Genomic DNA, 13,732 nt, shown 5'->3' on the forward strand with positions numbered 1-13,732 from the left:
AGAACATTTATTGATGCCTACATCGTGCCAAGTCCGTGATGGGTCCTGAGCCTCAGAGGTGAGCAAGGCATGACTCCTGCCCAGGGGATCCTTGTTTCATGGTCACTGCAAAGTGTTTGCAGTATTTACAGTTTGCAAAGCTGCTTCACACCATTCAGTGAATGGTGCTCCTGGAGGATATGGGCAACTGGAGTGGGTATGGGCAACCCGGGCAGGGACAGAACAGAGATTAAGGCAGCCATTTGACAGCTAAGAGAAGAGTGTTCTTAGGTAACATAGGTAGTCTGCACCACTACCCCTCTTCCCACCAGCTTTATTCTAAGCAAAAGCAGGCCAGGTGTGGGGAAGAGCCTATCAGCTGGCAGGGTTTTCTCTGAAGCCCACGGTGGTCAAGAGGCAAAGGAAGGAGGGAGGTGCACAGCCGATACTAGAAGTGCTGTGTTGCTTCTCCAAGGCCAAAAGGGAACGACGAGGCTCGCTTTCCAGCTGCCTAGGCAAAGGAGCATGAGGCCCAGCCCTTGCCTCTCCCTTTACAGTAGAATACCAGCACCTGGGTTTTCTCGCAGAATCACCACGCCCGGCCTCCCCCTGGCCCTCCACTGATCTCAGACCTGCTGGTCAGGGTGTGAGCACCCCGCCGCTCCCCGAGCTCGTGGAGCAGCTGCAGCCCACGTGCGCCCGCGGCAGCCGCGGTGACAGCTGGCCCCACAGGGGCGGGGCTGGCCCGGAGCGGGGGTGGGGTGGGCACTGCGCTGCGCCACTATTGGTCGCAGCCCTCCGGCCGGGCGGGGCCGCGCCCCCGGCTTCCCTGTCATTGGCCGCGCAGCCAATGGGGGCGGCTTCCAGCCTGGTTGGCCTCGCGGCGCACAACTGCGGGAGCTTGCCGGGCTAAGCCTGCACGGGGCAGCCTTGCTCTCTCCCAGCTCCGCAGGCGGCCTGCGGGTCCCAACCGCTGCGCCTGCGGCCGAGGTGAAGGCAGGAGCTGGCCCGAGGCTCAGTGGCCAGCGCGGCTCTAGGTAAGGCAGGGACCGCGCAGGGCTCCGGGGAGGGCGGGCAGGCAGGCGCAGGTGGGAATCGTGCTGGCAGAGCCTGGAGTCCCTGGCGGGTGCCGGGGAGGGTCAGGTGCGGCCGCAGCATCTCCCGCCTCAAACCCACCCGGCCCGGCGCCCGGCGAGCAGGTGGCGTTACCCGGGAGGCTGGGGCTGCCGGATCGGTCTCTGAACGGATTAGAATGCAATAAAAGCCTTCCATCTGTACCCCAAACTACCTCTTACTCTGCCCCTCAACACCCAAACCCGGCATTTCTAAGCCCAGAGAATACCCCAAACGTCAACAAGGAGCGGGCGCGATGCGCCAGAAGTATTGCCTGCCACAGTGGCGAAGATCATCCTCAAATTTTGCTTCCCACGATTTGGGCTCCGCGCCTTTCACGTTCTTTCCTGGCTTTTCACTGCCCCCCGCCCTTTCCCTCCCTCCTTAACAACAGGAAGTTAAGTTGGGCCAAATGTCAATGGCGTGGCCGCCTGCTGCCTGGGACCGGGTCTGGGGCCGGGGCTGTGGTGATGGCTGGAGGGGACTCGGCGCTATCCTCTCGGCGCCGCGCACCCCTCAGCAGCCGGCGGTCACCCCAGAACCGGGAGCACCTGTGCCGGGGCGCCCGCGACGCCCACCTTGCTGTTGCCCGCCTGGCCCTGGGGTTAAGTGGAGTCTTGTTCGCAGCTTCTGCCGCCGCTGACCTGGCTTCCAGGTCGGAGCAGATGGGGTTAACTTTATCCTAGGCCAGCCTTGCGGCAGAGCTGGGAATGGCCTTTGCTAGATGGGGAAGAGGCGTGTTGAAACCAGAGTAAACGTGTGTCTCCTTCCACATTGTTTATTCTGAAGCCTGGGTTCTTAAAGCCAAAGAGCTTTTATTTAAAGGCGCGGCAGGAGCTGCGGGGGTGGGGTAGGGTGGGCATTCAGCTGCTTGGGGACTGGACCCTCTTGCGGTAGGTCATGCCTACTCACTAGTCTTCGGTGGTCTAGGTGAAGGGTGGAAGTCAGTAACCCGCCCCCTTCTGGGTAGGTCCGGAGGGAAGAAAGCCAGCGGCAGGTTGGCCCCTCTGATATTTGCGATATTGCGTGCCTGGATGCCCTGGCACCTGCGCCAGCTCTATTCCCGTCCTCTTCCCGGGGAAGTAAACCCAACAAGTGGGCCTCAAGTCTCCAAGGCAGCGCACCTGATGCTCTGGAGACTCTAATGACAGTAAGAACTCACCTTTAGATAGATAATTATTAAGTGCCTACTGGGGAACAAGTCCTTCCCTGTGGCACTTTTGCAGCTAATTTCACAGTTACTCTCCCAAAACTCAAAAGAGTTTTGCCCTCCTCATTTAAGAGATGGGAAAACAGACATAGGTTGGGTAAGTTACAACCATCACACAGAAAGTGACTTAACCAGAATTTAAACTGGGCTTAGCTTTGCCAGAGCTAAGTCCAGTGCTCTAACCATTGCCCCTGGCTGTGGAAAGTGATGTGTATTACTGCAGAATCATGGTCCTACTCTGTGCTGACGGAGACTCCTAGTCTCTGAAAAGATTCTGTCTAAAAATTCAGGAGACGCTTCTTTGGTAAAGCACTTGAACTAACCCAGGTTAGCCCAGGTTATTCAATCTGCAGACCCTTTGCCCACCTTGTGCACCAGTCAAGGGTGATGGCTGGTGTTGTTCATGCTATGATGGGGTTGGCGAATTGACTGCCAGTAGTTTGGGTGCTATTTGGGGAGAAAGCTTGCCTCTGTCATGAACTTGGTCTCACTTCTGACAGTTGACTTCTGGAATGGTCTAGGAGAACTGTGTTAGCTGAAGTAACCGCTACCTTAGGACTGATTCAAGTTTTGTTTATTTTTTTGGAGTATACCAGATATGGTTACCAGTATACCAGTGATTGAGAGTTACAGTTTGAGCATACTTTCATAAAAAAAGATATCATTTTTATCCATACTTCCTTCCTTCTTCAGGCCCAGGGCTCTGACTTTCTGCTCATTTCTCTCTTTAAAAAAAAAAAAAAAAAATCATTATCACTCAAACTAGTTACATCTTATTTATTCATTCATTCATTTTTATTCATTTATACTCTAGATAAATTGAGACTAAAAGTGTGTGTGTGTGTGTGTGTGTGTGTGTGTGTGTGTGTGTGTGTGTGTTAGGGGTGGCAAGCTTATAAAAGGCTTTTTTAAAATTTATTTTTCAATTAATTGACCTACAATATATTACATTAGTTTCAGGTGTACAACTTAGTGATTAGACATGTATGTACCTTACAAAGTTATCACCTCAATAAGTCCAGTGCCCATCTGACATCATACATAGTTTTTACAATATTATTGACTATATTCCCTATGCTGTGCTTTACATCCCGTGACCATTTTAATAACCCAACCAGTTACACATTAGCAACTTAAGGACTAAGGCTGGTTGTAGCTGTTGTCATTGGAGGCCTATTCCCTGGAACTACAAGGAGCAGAACAGCTGGGGTAATCCCTCTCTGCCTAGCATTGAGGTTTGTCTCTCTTCTCTCCACCAATGTCTACACCCCCATCTGGGTGTGCCTTTCAGTCATGGGCCTGCCCCTTTCCTTCCTACTACTGAGGAGTATAGGGCCTGTCTTCCTTGACTCTGGAGGGAGGTGTGGGGTATGGAGGCAAGAAGATTTGGACAGAACATTGCTAATCTTCGAAGCCCTCCCAGGGCTAAGGGTCTCTGGTGTTTAAAGAGCCAGGGAATGGAATATTGCTCATCATTCTAGGACTTTTCCTTCTTTATGTCATTAGATCCCCACATTAGCCCCTTGAAGAAGTAGGTGGGGCTATTCTTATTTAACAGATGAAGAAACTGAGACTTGCCCCTATTGCATAGCTAGTAGCAACTAAGCTTGGCTTTGTCTGGCCTTGTCTGCTTGAGCGAGGTCTGTGTGGTGAATTAAACACTAAGAGAAGCCGGAAAACCTTGTGGTCATCTTCTGAAATCTGGAGACGTGGTGTGTGCAGCTCCCCTGCTGTGCTTACTAATCCCTACCTTATATTGTACAGTAAGTCCTCACTTGATGTTGTCAGTAGGTTCTGTGACTTTAATGAAATGATGTACAGTGAAACCAATTTACCATAGACTGATCGATATTAGCAAGCCTTAAGTTCCTATGGCATCTCATCAATGTTGTAATGAAACGAGGCTGAACAAAACGATGTTTATCAAGGACCTGCTGCAATTATGTGTGAATATGTCTTTCCATCCCACTATAAAATGTCATTTAAAACACTCCTAAACTTGGGAGATTTATTTTCTGGTTCTCACAAATTCTCTTTGCTCTTTGCTTTGTTTTCCCTTAACCTTTATGCCAGTCTTCATTAGGATGCCACTGTGATGTATTGCAATCCTCTGTTTAAAAATATTATGAACATTTTCACACAGAAAATTAGAATAGTATAACGAGCCCCATATACTCATTATCCAGCTTCAACAGTCATCAAGATTATGCCAGGCTGGCCTCCTCCCTCTCTCCCTCCTCCCCATCCCCTCTCATTTCTTCTCTTCTTTCTTCCTGAGATACTTTACAGCAAATCTCTGACAGCATGTCATTTTGCCCCTATATAATCCAGTGTATATCTATTTGAGAAAGCATGGTCTCTTTCATACCACACAGCCATTATTTCATGTCACAGAATTAACAGCAATATTTTGGTCTCATCTGTCTATATTCAGATACCCTTGATTGTTCGAATCAGGATCCAGACAAAGTCTGTAGGCTGCATTTGGTTGTTAGTCTCTTTATACCGATTTTAATCTGGAGCACTGCTCCCACCTTAAGCCAGCCATTACTCCTCCATTTTAGGTGCCCATCTCTCTCATTGGACAGCAAATCCCTGGAAAGTGGAATTGGGTTCTGTGCCATGCTGAATCCCCAGCACTGTGTCTAGGATGGGAGTAGGCTCCCTGAATATCTGTACAGTTATGTCCTAGCCACTCAGGAAATGCACTTTAAATTAGTAAACTCCGTTGTGGCTTTGTATGACTGCTCATGCCTGTGTTTAGATAAGAGGTTTTTAAAAAAAGATGACTTGCTCGTGTGTGGATGTTTCCTCAGCAAACATCAATCTGTAAACATCCTGAAATAATAGGAGAGCTATTTGCTGTGCTCACTCGAGCCACTCTGGTTTGTGGTGGGGAGCCCAGACGGCCACATTTGTGCCCCGATCAGCAACTGGCCTCCCCAGATCACGTGTGGGGCTGACAGGGACTGAGGTCATTTCTGCCCGAGCTTTGAATCCAGACTTAGTCAGCCACAAGGATTACCACTTATGACCCAGACACTTGGCATTTGAGCTGTGAGGAGAATGCTATACACTCCTCTCCTAGACCTCTCTCTGGACAGCACTTCTTCCCTTGTGCCTTTAGGAGATTTCTCTAACCTGCCTCACACTGGGCAGGTAGTGGAGACTTTCTCAAATCATCATGCATCTGCAACTGGCAGGTCGTGACAGAAAATGAACACTTGACCTTTCAGTGTCTTGTCCGAATTTGTGGTGAAGATATAGTGTTACCACTGGCACCTTTGTGGACGTCCTAATGAAGGAGATCAGAAGTTCAGGGGGAAAGGAAAAGGTCTGCTCCCTCCCTTTGATAATGAGCTTCACACCTGACTCCCTGTTAAATCTGCTCAAGGTGCTGGGCACTCTGATAGACATCTTCTGATCCACCTAGCAAGGACCCTTTTCTGTCAACATTTCTCAGATGAAAAGGTTTTCTTTTTCTCTCCCTCCTTCTCCCACTAATTATTCTCCTCATCATTCTTGTTAACCTTTGACAGTCTTTCCCACTAGGTAGAAATATAACAAAATGTTAAGTCTTTCTCTCTGGACGGCAGGGCTAGAGTTTATTTTTTTCTTTATCTTTTGCTTCTCAGTATTTTTCCAAATATTTTAAAATAAAAATATTTTATTTTTCTAATAGAAAACCCAAATATTTGTGTTTTTTTTCCTATTTAAAAGAAGAACTTCCTTCAACTGATTTGGATGGGTAGAACAAATTATACATGCATTTGGTGTGTGTAGATAAGGTCACAGAGCCATTGGAATTTTGATATTTATTTTATGATATTATTCTAAAGAACATCTGGACTTCCTAAAAGTTAGAAAATAAAAAAAAGTTGGGGCTTAGGAGATGGGAAGCTATGAAACCCATTTAGCCCTACCCTCTCCCCCATTCTGCTTCCTCCTCTTCCTTCCTGAGACTTTCATTATGATTTACTCAATGTGAAATTATTCTGTTAGGCTCCTGATATTGGTTTTTTTTTTTTTTAACCCCACACCCCCACACCTCCAGGGAGGTTGAGATATCAGAGAAAGATTGACATAGTGTGTTTTAAAAAAAAAGGCATACAGGGCAAAGTTTCAGGCTTCAAAGGCTTGTCTTGTCCTCTTGGGAAAGTTCCTGATAGCCAAAAATCCCAGTCACCTCACTTTGGGGGGCCCTGACCCCTTCCTCCACCATTTTCTGTTTTCCTCCCTGCATCTTCTCCAGAGGTAGAAAACATGGCTGGTCTGTGCTGATAAGTCTCCTCCTTTCTAAAGCACTGATCAACTTGTCTCAGAAACTCAGAGCTGGTGAGGGTGATAGGGGACATGGGCCCTCTGGTCATAAACAAACCTTCATTGCGGGATTGCATCACCATGAAGTCTGATTTTTGAGATGCTTCCTTTCTCTGTCAGCTGTTGAGGAAGCATCCATCTCTGTGCCCCAATTGAAGAGCTTTTTGTAAATACCAGGTATGGTATTGTTTCTTAAGCACAATTGCTTTGTACCCATCTGTGCATCTAAATATTACTACACTTCATCACAGGAAAACCCGTACTGTCTCTGTGGTGACTGGCAGAGAGTGATGTGTGTGGATGGTGTTGGTGTTCTTGGAGATGGGATTGTTAGGGCATTCTTTATTTGCACTAGTATTTCTCTTTCCTGCAGGTTGGGGTAATTTCCTACCCTAAATCCTCTCCTCCCAGTGACTGTCCAGATACCTTGCAGCACTTCCATTCCTTCCAAGGCTTGGTCAGATTTCTCTTTGGGGAATCCAGAGGTAAAGGCAAGCCCAAGAAAGGGGTCTTGTTTCCTGTTGGTTTGGAGCTCAAGTTCTCCTTTCTGGGCAGTGATCTCTAGTGCAGATCCCCTTTCTGCTGGTAGCAAGAGGAGGGTGGCAAGGAGTTGGATGGCAGCCCCTGGTCCCTGAGCTGCCACAATAACAGGTTTATGGAACATTTGCAGGCCCAAGCTCCTGACACACCCAGTCCAGAAGCCCTGCCATGCCAGAGGCAGAAGTGGGAGTCTAGGGACATCCCATTCTGGCCTTGCTACTGTAGTATCAATGTGTTAAGATGCGAAAATTACTTCTTTGCTCTCATGACTCGACACGTCTGGCCTTGGCTACCTATCTGAGTCCTGACTGTATCTGGTGAAGTAGGATCTTAGGGTTTAGCTTGTGCCTGGGGCCAGGAGGATGAGGTATAGGGGAACATGAAGAAGTGCCTGAAAAAAGTCTTTTGGACTTTTGGTCACTAAGGTGAGCTGCTCCCTGGAGCATAGTGCACCCAGGGTTTGCCAGGGGACTGGCAGAGCTACTGACCCCTCTATTGGACAGCTGTTCATCCCAAGGAAGTAGAATGGGGGTGAGGTACGGTGTATAGACTTTGTGGCTGCTGTAAAGTCGGGGTGCTGACACTCCACATATCAGGAATCAGGACAGCTGGGCTTTTCACAACTTGATGCAAAGGTGATAAGAGTCAGGAGCTCCCTGCTTGGAGAAAGGAAGAGTCTCTCAGCTGGATGAAGAGGAAAATGGAATAGATGAATAGGCAGGGATCAGGAAGTCCTCTTTTTAGACCCTTAGGGAGAGGATTCATTCAGTCGATCTCTTTCCTCAGGGAATGTCCTGTGGGGCTGGTGCAATTAGATATGGCCTTAGGGACTACAGGGTACATGCTGGAGGAGCATCTCAGCCATTTGCCCAGAATCATAGCACATTTCTGTTGAAAGGAAGAATGAGGCTCTAGGTGAAATCTCAGGCGTCGTCTGGATTCCAGGCTTTCTGCAGCCAGAGAATTCAAAAGTTCCTGCTTGGTCCAGGTTTGCACCTCCAGCTTAGGTGTGTCTGTCATCTTGTATCTGACATTTTGGACTCTCTTAAAAATGACTCACCCACCCACCGACACACATGCACACACACACAGAGATATACAGGGTCCTCACTCCTACATACATACAGAAATGCATGGTACACACAGAGATGTATGGCACCCCCCACACACACATGCATAGATGCATGGTACCCACCCACATACATAAATAGATATGTGGTAAAATAATGACTCAGTACAAAGGGAATTCAATGAAAAGCAAGTCTTCCTTTTTCCCTTGTCCTCCAGCCCTCAGTTCTCCTCAGTGGCATCTGCTGTCCCCAGTCTCCTGTGGATCCTTCCAGAGCCTAGGTGTATCTTTTTTGCCTGTTTCCCCCTTTGCTCTTCTTCAGGCCTCGTGGGAAGCAACCAGGATGTGAAGCAACAGAGCTGCTGAGACTTAGCAGTTATTGGAACCAGCCAAAGCTCAACTGTCGCACCTCCACCCTACTTTGCCACCTCTTTCCTTTAGTAATCTCCTTATGTTAGATTCGTGGGTGGAGAGAGCCTGGGCACTGAGAATAAATCTCAGAGGCATGTTCCGGATGCAGATGATAGAAGCACAAACAAATAAACATTGTTAAGATGCACAAACAAATAAACATTGTTAAGAAGCACAAACAAACAAACATTGTGCTAAGACAGACCTGGGGTCGAATCCTAGCCATGTGGCCTTTAGCAAGTCGATGAACCCCAGTATTTCAGTATATAAAAAGGAAGTTTTTATACCTATCTCAAAGGATTGATGTAGAGATGAAATTAAAATATTTGTGAAGTGCACTGTATAAGTAGGCTCTCTAAAATATCGTTTTTTTTCTACTTCTAAGGAGTGACCCATTTTCAGAATGAAGGACGTTGGCATGGAATTCTCTGGATGTCCTCCTGGAAATCTCATTGGTCCCTGGGTTTTATCTCCTTGTAGAAGGCAGCCAGTTCTCCATTTTTTACCAAGTTGAACTCTCCCCTACCACTTCCTCCTGCTCATGGGGAGCCCAGCCTCCATCCTCCCTAGCTTCTCAGTACCACCTCCTTTTCTGTCCCTCTGCTACACCCGCCTCCCCCACACTGTTGGTGAGTAGGATGCTGCTGGCTGCCTGGAGAGGACTCTGGGCTGTTTATGGCTTCTCTCTAGAGTGTTTATGTTGTGATCTCTTCAGAAGCTCCAGGCAGATGTCGGTTTATTGCTGAAACTTCATCTTTATCTTCAGCATGAGAGAAGAGAGAGGGTATTTTTAAAGATCTTTAATTGGCATGGCTGCAAATACAGTCTCCATTGCCTCCAAGTTTCATTCTTCATCACTCTTGCTCTCTCTACCCATTTTGAAACCCTTCAGATCCAGGCGAGAGACCTTATATGTCCTGATTTTAGGGCAACACTTAAATTTGGCAGGCAGTTGTAATTTCTTAAAAAGGTAAGTCAGAGAAGCAAAGGCAACCAGCTGACTGTCTTTTTCTGGACTGGGACAGATTGGCGTGAATGAAAGTAGCATTTCTGTGTCCATAGAAACCAATACCTTCCTCTACTTCTGCTTCCTCCTGCCTGTGGTGGGAGAGGGCCACCCCCTGCATTCTGCCTGCTGATTGGCTGGAAATCCATTTGGACTCAAGGTTCCCCTCAAGATGAAGAGGGAGTAGAAATAATGTGGTTTCAGATGATACTGAACTTCTGGGAGGGAGGAAGATGTGGAGGCCACAAGTCACAGAATCTGGGGATGTTAGCTTGGAAAGGCCTTCTGGGATCATGCAGTTCTCACTTTTGTTACCTTGTTTTACCTGTGGGGAAACCAAAGCTCAAGGAGTTCTTGATGCTGCCTGGGAGGTGTAGTTCCTTGCTCAAGGTCACCCAGCCAGGTCCAAGTCAAATCTGTTCTCCATCCACCATTTCCGTTAGGCTGTGGTTCTGTGATCAGTCTCTAGCAGCTCTGCTTGCAGCTGGCCTTCCCTTTTGAAAGTCAGAGCCTCACCCACCACCCACCCCCTTTCTAACTGCTCTCCAGTTCTTTGAATTTAGGATGTACACACTCCAGCACTGGTTTGCACAACCACTTGGTACAAGATCCTTCCTTATCAAAAATACTTCCCCGAGAGCCTCTGGGGCCTAAAATTCCCACCTTTGTTTTCAGCCCTTGTCTCCAGAGGGTCTTTGTAAAAAAAAAATAAAAATAAAAAAATAACATTTAACTGGGAAGGACAACAGATTAGTTTATCTCCGATTAGCTGTCAGCTGAGAGCTGAATCTTGCGAGAACGGGGGATGAGTCAGCTGGGAATAGGTGGAGGAGAGAATCAGAAAGGACTGTAAATAGGGCGCTGTAAGGGCAGGCATGGAGCACCATGGCCAAGGCTCTTCAGCTCACAGTATGAGCAATTGCCATGCTGGGGTGCTGTGAGGAATGACAGGAGGAGAGTGCTCATCTAGCTCATGGAGAGAGGCGCGTTAGACAAGCTCACTGATGCCTGCACATCAAGACAGAGTATGGAATGTGTTTTGGTGAGTTGAACAGTGTGGGTGAACCAGGGGAGACTTCCTGGAGGAGGTGGCACTTGGTCCCTGAGATGGACCTTTGAAGATAGGAAGGATTTCCGTAGGCAGAGACGGGCCAGAGGTATAGCAGAAAAAGATGCAGAAAAGAGCCTATATTCAGGGTGCCACACAGTCGAAATGTAGGGGCCGCCTAGGGAAACTGTGGAAGCAGAGGCTGGAATCAGGCCAGCTCTGAGCACTGGGAGTGGGGGCATGACCCTAACTCAGAAGGCAGGGGGAAGCCGTCAGGGATGATCAGAGCTCTTCTTCAGGCAGGTGAGCTTGTGGGGGCATTAGGGGTGAGGGATCTGTCAGGGAGCCTGCACTGCCCTCTGTGCATTGGATGTGTACACTGATCAGACAGCAGATGTTTATCGAGACTAAGTATGTGGGGAGTGGGGTGTGGGGGCAGGGTCAGGAGGGGGCAGTTAAGGGTGGGCCCAAATAAGGCCTTGTCTGTGTCCTGGTTTTGCCCCGCAGGGTGTGTGAAGGGTGTCAGTGTGGGCAGTCTTTCAGTTTAGAAGGAGAACAGCCCATTCTGAAACTCCTCAGTTAGGGTCTTAGAATATGGGGTACCTGTCACTTTCTGTGCCAAAAAGTGTAATTTCTCTGAGCTTTGGCAGCTTCTTCCTCTGTAGAAAATGATTACTGCTCCACCTTTCACTACCTCGCTACAGGCTAAGTCCTCCATGCCGATCATTCTTCTTTCTCAAGATCAGTTTGAGGGGAATGAATAGGGGAGTCAGGTGCTGAGCCCCTGCAAGAGTGGGAACCCATGGATCAGGAGCAGGAGTTGCCTGCCTGCATGTGGTTGAAGCAGCAAAGCTAGGACGGGACAGGAACCCAGGTGACCCTCTCCTCCTTTGTTAGAATCAATTCTGCAAGTGTCAGATGCTCACCAAGCATTGTGGGCCATGATCTGAAATACTAATTTTCCCTTTTTGTGGTCTCACAAGCACTTGAATATTCCCTGCAGGTGGGTCCTGCCCTCGTGCACACTTTGAGTTTACTTTCCCAGTAAAGGAGGAAGGTTGAGTATGCTCATGGACCTGGCTGGACTTGATGTCACCAGGCAGCTGGAACACATTGCGGAGTTGGCTGTCTCTCAGCTTTTTCCCCAGCCCTGTGAACATCCTGGCCACGGGAAAGGGATGAAAAAAAGCTGAGCTCAGCTTCCGCCTGCTCCAGTGTTAACCTGGCAGGTGGGAAGCATGGCAACATGGTGAGCTCGCAGCTTTGACATTTGAGCAGGGCTGCTGGCACCTGTTCTTTGCCATAGATGTTTCAGAAACACCCTTTCTCTCTCTGATGGAGTAAATTGCTCCTGAAGAAGCAAATGGCAAGAATTTATTGCCTGTGGGAGCTATGATGAGGGTGGGAGTGGGGGTGGGTTCTGAAACAGCTTTCATCTTTCTTTGTTCTCCTAGCATCAGTTCTATCAATATGAGACCAAGTTGGTTCATTGAATGATTGAGTGATCACTCCACTCATGCTGCCAACCAAGACTTCTGAAGTTTCCTCTATTTGAAGCATGTTGTCACAGACTGACCATGGGTTTCAGAGTCACTATAAAAGCTTGGGCAAGCCACTTTCTCTAAGCCTCAAGTTTCTCTTCCATGAGCTGGGAGTGATCATATTTATCTCACAGGGTGGCAATGAGGATTAAATGGGACAATGTGCGTAGGATACCTGACATGATGCCTGGTGCATAGATGGCCTTTTTTCCTCTGGCCCTTTCCTGAATTGGCCCACAGGAAGCATGGAGCACAAATGTGGGCAGGGCTCCCCTTTGCCTCAGGCCTCCCATTCGGTACTGTTCCCTAAGTGGCTTTTACCTTTAACCAGTGACTTTTTAAGAGAATGGTTCAAAGCACCTATGTGTGCAACAAGGAAACTGATGCCTTTCTCTTCATGGTGAGGTCTAAATCAGACCTTAGAATTGCAGGGCTGGGTCAGCCTGGGCTTGTACCTTGGAGGTGACTCGTTCCATCTTCAGATGGCTCCTCCTGTCACCTCCCTGGTGGCTCTCCATAGCTTCTGGCATTTGGTCCCCGTTCTTCCTTCTTGAAGCCATAGAGAATGAGTCTAATCTCTCCTCTACTTGATAGCTCTTCAAATACTGTTTTTAAAAATTAAATTGATGACATCATCAGTTAGAAAGATTATTTTATTTATAAGGAAGAAAAGGTGCTTCCAATTAAACTGTGGAACCATTCATTGTTATTGCTTAAATTTTTTATTTTATATTTACTGAAATAACTTTTAGAGTTGAGACCTACGTTTTCATTCTGTATCACTCTTGCATGTACATAAAAAGGAAAACGAACTGGTTACGGTATTTCTAAAACTTTTTCACTTTCAGAATCCAAGTCTTCCAAATCACTTTTTAATTCAGTCATCAATATCGTTTTTTGACACATTAACATATTACGGTAAAGTGGTGATGTATTTCTTAATCTCTCTTGTCTCTGAATTTTTTTTTTCCAGTTGCTGATACCCATTATGTAGGTTTTAATGATATTGCTTTCTTGATTTTATCAGAAGGTGTCAATGGAGGGATTTTAGTAACATTCCTTCCTCAAACTGTCCTTAAATGTTTTGGCTTCTGAAATATTAAGGGTTGTAGTTGTCCATGTGACAATGGAAATGAAGAAATGACATTGTGCTACAGCGAGAGAAATTGTTAGCTGTTGAGGGATTATAAGATATATTCAGCTTTCAGACATTTCATAATTGAAAGAAAGAAAGAGTTGCATTTTCTAATTAGTGAAATATGATATTTAAATGCAGCCAATTTGTTCTATCCTGAGTCTTCTTCTAGATTAACAACCCATGATGTAGGCTCAAGTCTTTTACCTTCCCTGTGGTTCTCTGCTGATCAAACTCCAGCTTGTCCATATTCTAATACAGTGAGGGCAATGCCCGGACTATACATGGGATTTGCAGTGTGCTGTGACCACAGCAGAGGAAGGGAGCTATCACCTCCCTAGTTCAGGTCATTCTCTCCCC

The 13,732-nt window shown here is 47.3% G+C and overlaps 1 protein-coding gene across 6 annotated transcripts in view; it reads left to right on the forward strand.

Annotated features, from left to right (window-relative positions):
• Positions 1–842: 842 nt before the first annotated feature.
• MICAL2 (microtubule associated monooxygenase, calponin and LIM domain containing 2) overlaps positions 843–13,732 on the forward strand; it is a 200,410-nt gene continuing 187,520 nt past the window's right edge. For 5 of the 6 annotated variants that reach the window (XM_039863626.1, XM_039863627.1, XM_039863625.1 and 2 more), the window contains exon 1: positions 846–1,016. The gene's annotated coding sequence lies outside the window, so the exon portion shown is untranslated. Of the gene's footprint in view, positions 1,017–13,732 lie in introns of all 6 variants that reach the window. The other variant, XM_039863630.1, reaches the window with a different exon arrangement.

Source organism: Pteropus medius, unplaced genomic scaffold (assembly GCF_902729225.1).
Source record: "Pteropus medius unplaced genomic scaffold, Ma_sr-lr_union100, whole genome shotgun sequence".
NCBI classification, from domain to species: Eukaryota; Metazoa; Chordata; class Mammalia; order Chiroptera; family Pteropodidae; genus Pteropus; species Pteropus medius.